This window comes from Nicotiana tabacum, chromosome 18 (assembly GCF_000715075.1).
Source record: "Nicotiana tabacum cultivar K326 chromosome 18, ASM71507v2, whole genome shotgun sequence".
NCBI classification, from domain to species: domain Eukaryota; kingdom Viridiplantae; phylum Streptophyta; class Magnoliopsida; order Solanales; family Solanaceae; genus Nicotiana; species Nicotiana tabacum.
Window position 1 is genome coordinate 143,462,700 of NC_134097.1, and position 6,186 is coordinate 143,468,885.

At 36.7% G+C, this 6,186-nt stretch overlaps 1 pseudogene; it reads left to right on the plus strand.

Annotated features, from left to right (window-relative positions):
• Positions 1 to 274: 274 nt before the first annotated feature.
• Positions 275 to 1,967, plus strand: LOC107761449 (glucan endo-1,3-beta-glucosidase, acidic-like; annotated as a pseudogene).
• The last annotated feature ends 4,219 nt before the right edge of the window (positions 1,968 to 6,186 follow it).

Below are 6,186 nucleotides of genomic sequence, written 5' to 3' on the forward strand. Positions count from 1 at the left end.
AAACCTTTATTTGTATTATTTTAGTAGCTCGTGCACTTGTGACGCCAGTTCTGAGATGGTTTTTTAGACATCGCTAGTATTATGGATTAATTGTTTTATATTAGAATTACTTTCGCATTGTTTCTTTGATATTAAATTGAATTTAAAATTGTTAAAAATAATTAATATTATTCTAAAGTTGGCTTGCCTTTAGGCGCAATCACAAACCCAAAGGTGGAAATTTTGGATCGTGACAAGTATACACATTTCATTTGTTTCTTATTGCTTTTTCACGATGGCTAAATTGTTCATGTTTGTTATTGTTGGTATGGTAATGACATACCTTCAAATAATAGGTATTTTCTCATCATCTCATTATCTTGATTTTACTTGGTTTTACTTTTAACATTTTATTGTTATTATTTTGTATACCTTCAAATAATGATATTCTTTTTGGGGTATCCCATATGTTTTGTGCATGATTCTAGAAAATAGGTCGTGAAAGCATTGAAAGGGGAATAAATTTAGCAAATCACATTTTTAACGTAATTTATACAGATGAGTTTAAGTTCTATGTACTATTGATGTACAAATATTGATATAACTCGATTACCTAAAATGTAATTATCGCTTTTTTATTAATATTGGTTGGTCGCTTGAAAAAATAGTCAACAAACTATTATAATTGATTAAACTATATCAATAACATAAAATCTTGTGTAGAATAGGTGCTTTAGTTTCAAAGGGTGTCAACTTGGGAACTTATGCAATGGCAGAAGCACGGCTAATGACGGGGTTCAATTGAATCCCTTCCATTGGATTACTGTGTAAATAATGCGAGAATAATATTTTTCATATACATATAAACTTTTGAATCTCTCCCTACATAGAAAAACTTTTCATTGTAGTGACATAAGTAGTTTAGAAAATTGCTTTGGGTCACAAGTATGAACTTTTTGAATTCCCTTATTACAATTTTTGGCTCTGTCGCTGATTCTACAATAAATTTATTTATTTACACTAACATTTTTTTATGATGCAGAGGCACAACCTATTGGAGTATGTTATGGAAAAAATGGTACCAATTTACCATCAGCACAAGATGTTGTAAATCTTTATAAAGCTAATGGCATAACAAATATGAGAGTTTATGATCCAATTGCTGAAACACTCACTTCTCATAAGGGAAGTAACATTGAAATAATTCTTGATATTCCTAATGATAATCTTCAAGCTTTAACAGATCCAAATGCAGCTACAAATTGGGTTAATGCAAATATTGTGGCTTATTCACCAGATGTTAAGTTCAAATATATAAATGTTGGAAATGAAATATCCTCGGCTAATAGTGCAACATCTAAATTTGCTCCCTTTCTTCTCCCCGCGTTGCAAAACGAGCAACAGGCGATAACGAAATTTCAACTTCAGGTTAAGGTCTCAACGGCTATAGAGACAGGGATTTTGACGAACACATATCCACCTTCTCAGTCAGTATTAGGGACGATATAAGCAGTTTCATTAACCCACTTATCGGGTTCCTGAAACAGAATAACTTGCCTGTCTTAGCAAATATTTATCCGTATTTTGGTTATCTTGGCGACCCTGCTCATGTGCCACTCCCTTATGCACTATTTACACAACAAAATCCCGATCCATCGGGCTATCATAATCTTTTCGACGCTATACTGGATGCAACCTATTATGCTATTGAGAAAGCTGGCGGAGAAAACTTGCCAATTGTTGTTTCGGAAAGTGGATGGCCATTTGATGGTGGAGATGGAGCAAGTATAGATAATGCTGGAACTTATTACACTAATTTGATTAGTCATGTGAAGTCAGGTGCAGGAACTCCACACAAGCCTGGAACTGCTATAGAAACTTATTTGTTTGCTATGTTTGATAAAAATATTAAGATCGGGGCCGAGACCGAGAAGCATTTTGGGATTTTCCATCTTGATAAAACTCCGAAGTATAATCTTAGCTTCTAGTTAAGTAGTTGATTTTACAAAATTTGTAATTCTTCAATGATTTTAGGTGAAAACTATTGTCTTAATAAAAATTTCTTTTGTATGGAAGAATACATGAAAGAAGTTAGTTCCTGAAATATGTCGTTCATATCTATATGCCTACCACCTTTATTAAAATTTATTTATGCAGTCTAATTACTTGTTTAATTGATTATTTGTTCTTTATGTATTAGCAATGTTTACTCCTATATATGTATTCAATAATTTTCTAACACGTCGTTAATCTAAAAGGAATGCGAAAAGGAATATTGAATCATATTGAAATTTCAAAGGTTATTTGGTGGAAACTAAAAGAGAAAAAGAAAAATAAACAATTAAATCTTAACGAAAAAACTTGAAACTTGTTCTATTTTGCTTTTCATGACTTGATATATAAAATATGTAATTGTTAACACGTGATACACATGTAACACACACGTCACTAGTGATTAGTTATTTCTAAAATGATTTAGTTAGATTCCTTGTTTCAATTCAGGAGCTTTACACGAATAGGAATAGTCGGTTGGATTCAATAATTACTTTTTTCTAGTCGTATTATTACGATCCGAAATTCCCATTCTCAGGATCGTGATGGCGTCTAACATTTCACTTGCTAGGCAAGCCAATGTTAGAGATCATTAAGCCCATTTTTTAACATTCGGTGAATAACAACAATGAAACCATAACAAATTAAAAAGGAGCGTAGAAATACATAATATTCTTAATAATTGTACACAATTACCCAGAATCTGGTGTCACAATTCACGAACTTCTAAGATTAACTACAAGCAGAGTCTGAAAGATAATACATTATTCTGAAAGGAAAGAAATAGTAAAATAACAAGACTAGGAAAAGACTCCAGGGTCTGCGGACGCTAGCAGATCTACCTTGGCCTCCTGACGATCAAGCCCAGTTGCTAAACTCTCTGCACAGAAGTGCGGTGTAGTATCAGTACAACCAACCCCATGTACTGGTAATGCCGAGTCTAACATCAGCGAAGTAGTGACGAGGCTAGGACAAGACACCACAAAACAATCATGAACAGTTTAACAATATATATATATACCAATAATAGCGATAATGGAAACAAGGCAGGTAATATTGAGAGGGGACATGCTGAGGGGGATCACAATATAAGGAATCAAAGTAGTAATAAGGACTTGATCAATCAATATGCCTTAAACAGACAGAGAAAGTAATAGTGGTAAAGAAAACTGCACAGCATCACCTTCGTGTTTTTACTCTCAATCTCACCATATGAAGCAATAGAAACGGCACGACATCACCCTTCGTGCATTAACTGTCTCATAACATGGCAAGGCATCACCCTTCGTACATTAACACTCACAATATGGCACGGCATCTCCCTTCGTGCATTATCACTTATAAAACATGGCACGACATCACCCTTCCTGCATTAACACTCTCCCTCACAAAACAAGAAGCAATAATAATAGGGAGATAGAAATGAAAACAACAAGTTTACTTCAACGTTTGATTTAATAATATCAACCTCAACTTTGAGTCAATACTCATTCAATACCAAGGTCCATAAACATGATAAAATTGCTCAACATAAGAAGTTTTTTTTAAAATTTTTAACTCAACATAAGAAGTAGCTAGTCTAACATGGATAATAAGATCAAAGAAACAACAATTACAAGGATAGGACCCACTCGCATGATATAACTCGACAATAACGCATATGTACTCGTCATCTCACTTATACGTTGTACCTAACATTCAAACACGTAACAAATAGGCAAATAAGACCTAATCCCTCAAGCCATAGTTAACCAAGACACTTACCTCGCTCCAACGGCAACTCAAAGATCAACCACCGTTTTTCCTTTCACACAAGCCTCTGGACCAATAGAATCTAGCAAATTACCAACCAAACGATTCAATTTAAGCCTTAGGAACTACCCACGATAGCAAAGGATTCAATTTAGACCATTTTTTAAAAAAGTCAACACTCGGGCTCACTTGGTCCAAACTCAAAATTCGGACCAAAACCCGATTACTCATTCACCTCCGAGCCCGGATATATAATTGGTTTTGGAATTCGACCTCAATTTGAGGTCTAAATCCCCAAATTTTGAAACCCTTAGTTTCTACCCAAAAATCCCCTTTTCCATCATAAAAACCATAGATTCTAGGTTGAAATCTTGTAAAATGAAGTGAAAGATTGAAAGAAACTAGTTTAGAATCACTTACCTATGATTTGGGGAAGACAAGCTCTTTGAAAAATCACCTCTTATGTTTTAGGTTTTGAAAATTTGAAGAATGAGAGAAAAATCTCGTCTAAATCTCTTTTACACAGCTGCAGATGTCGCAAATGCGACTGGGCTTCACAAATGCGGGAAATCCATTGCATTTGCGAGGTTCCCCACACTTCTGCTTCCTTCGCAAAAGCGAAAAAATGCTTGCAAATGTGAGCTGAGCTGCCCCCCCTGTCCCCATCGCAAATGCACAGACTGCCCCCCTGTCCCCATCGCAAATGCGGAGAAAAGTTTGCTAATGCTAACATAAGGTGGCCCAGCTTCTCTTCGCATTTGCGATGAAAAGCTCGCAAATTCAAACTCTTCAGAGATCGCAAATACGATGATTGAGGCATGCAACAAAAATTTAATGCACCAGCAGTGTTCTAAGTCCTATTTTCACTCTGTAGCCTATCTGAAACTCATCTGAGCCATCGGGGCTCCAAACCAAACATGCATACAAGTCTAAAAACATCATACGAACTTGCTCGCATGATCAAATTGCCAAAATAACACCTAAAACTACGACTTTAGCACCAAATCAAATGAAATTCCCAAGAACACTTTGAAATTTCTAATTTCTCAACCAGACGTCTGAATCATATCAAACTAACTCCGTTTCTCACTAAATTTCACAGATAAGTCATATATATTATATTGGACCAGTATCGGGCTCCGAAACCAAAATAAGGACCCAGTATCAACAAGGCCAAGCATCAATCAATTCTTTAGAACCATTAGATTTTCAGTTTTTTAATTTTCAACAATAATTCATAACTCGAGCTAGGGACCTCGGAATTCGATGCCGGGTATATGCTCATGTCCCATATTTCATTACGGACCCATTAGGACCGTCAAAATATGGGTCCGGTTTCATTTACCCAAAATCTTGGCCGAAGTCAACTAAAATCAACTTTTAAGGTAAAAATTCTCATTTTTATCAACTTCAACATAAAAGCTTTTCGAAAATACTCTCGGACTACGCACACAAATCGAGGAAGGTAAAAATGAGATTTTTAAGGCTTAAGAGTGCAGAATCGAGTTCTAACATATAAGATGACCTTTTGGGTCATCACATTCTCCACCTCTAAAATAATTGTCCGTCCTCGAATAGACATAGAAAAGTATCTGTGCTGGTGAAAAGGTGGGGATATCTACTTCGCATATCGGACTCGAACTCATAGGTAGATGCCTCAATAGGCTAACCTCTCCACTACACTCGAACTGAAGGATAACTCTTCGATCTCAACTGACGAACCTACTAGTCTAGAATAGCTATCGGCTCTCCTCATAGGTCAAATCCTTGTCCAGCTGGACAGTGCTAAAGTCTAACATGTGGGATGGATTGCGTGATACTTCCGAAGCATGGACACATGGAACACTAGATGGACCACTGATAAACCAGGTGGCAACACAAGTCTGTAAGCCACCTCTCCCACTCGCTCAAGAATCTCAGAAGGCCCGATGTATCTAGGGCTCAACTTTCCCTTCTTTACAAACCTCATTACACCTTTCATGGGTAACACACGGAGCAACACTCTCTCTCCGACCATGAATGCAACATCACGGACCTTATGGTCGCCATTACTTTTCTATCTGGACTGAGTTGTGCGAAGTCTATCCTGAATGATCTTAACATTATCCAAGGCATCATGTACTAAATCTGTACCCAATAACTGAGCCTCCCTCAGCTCAAACCATCCAACCGGCGATCCACATTGTTTACCATATAATGCCTCATAGGGAGCCATCTAGATGCTCGACTGATAGTTTTTATTGTAGGCAAACTCTGCTAGCGGTAGGAATTGATCCCACGAACCTCCGAAGTCAATAGCACATGCGCAGAGCATATACTCCAATATCTGAATAGTGCGCTCAGAATGCCCGTCCATCTGAGGATAAAATGTTGTGCTCATCTCAACCTGCGTGCCCAACTCAC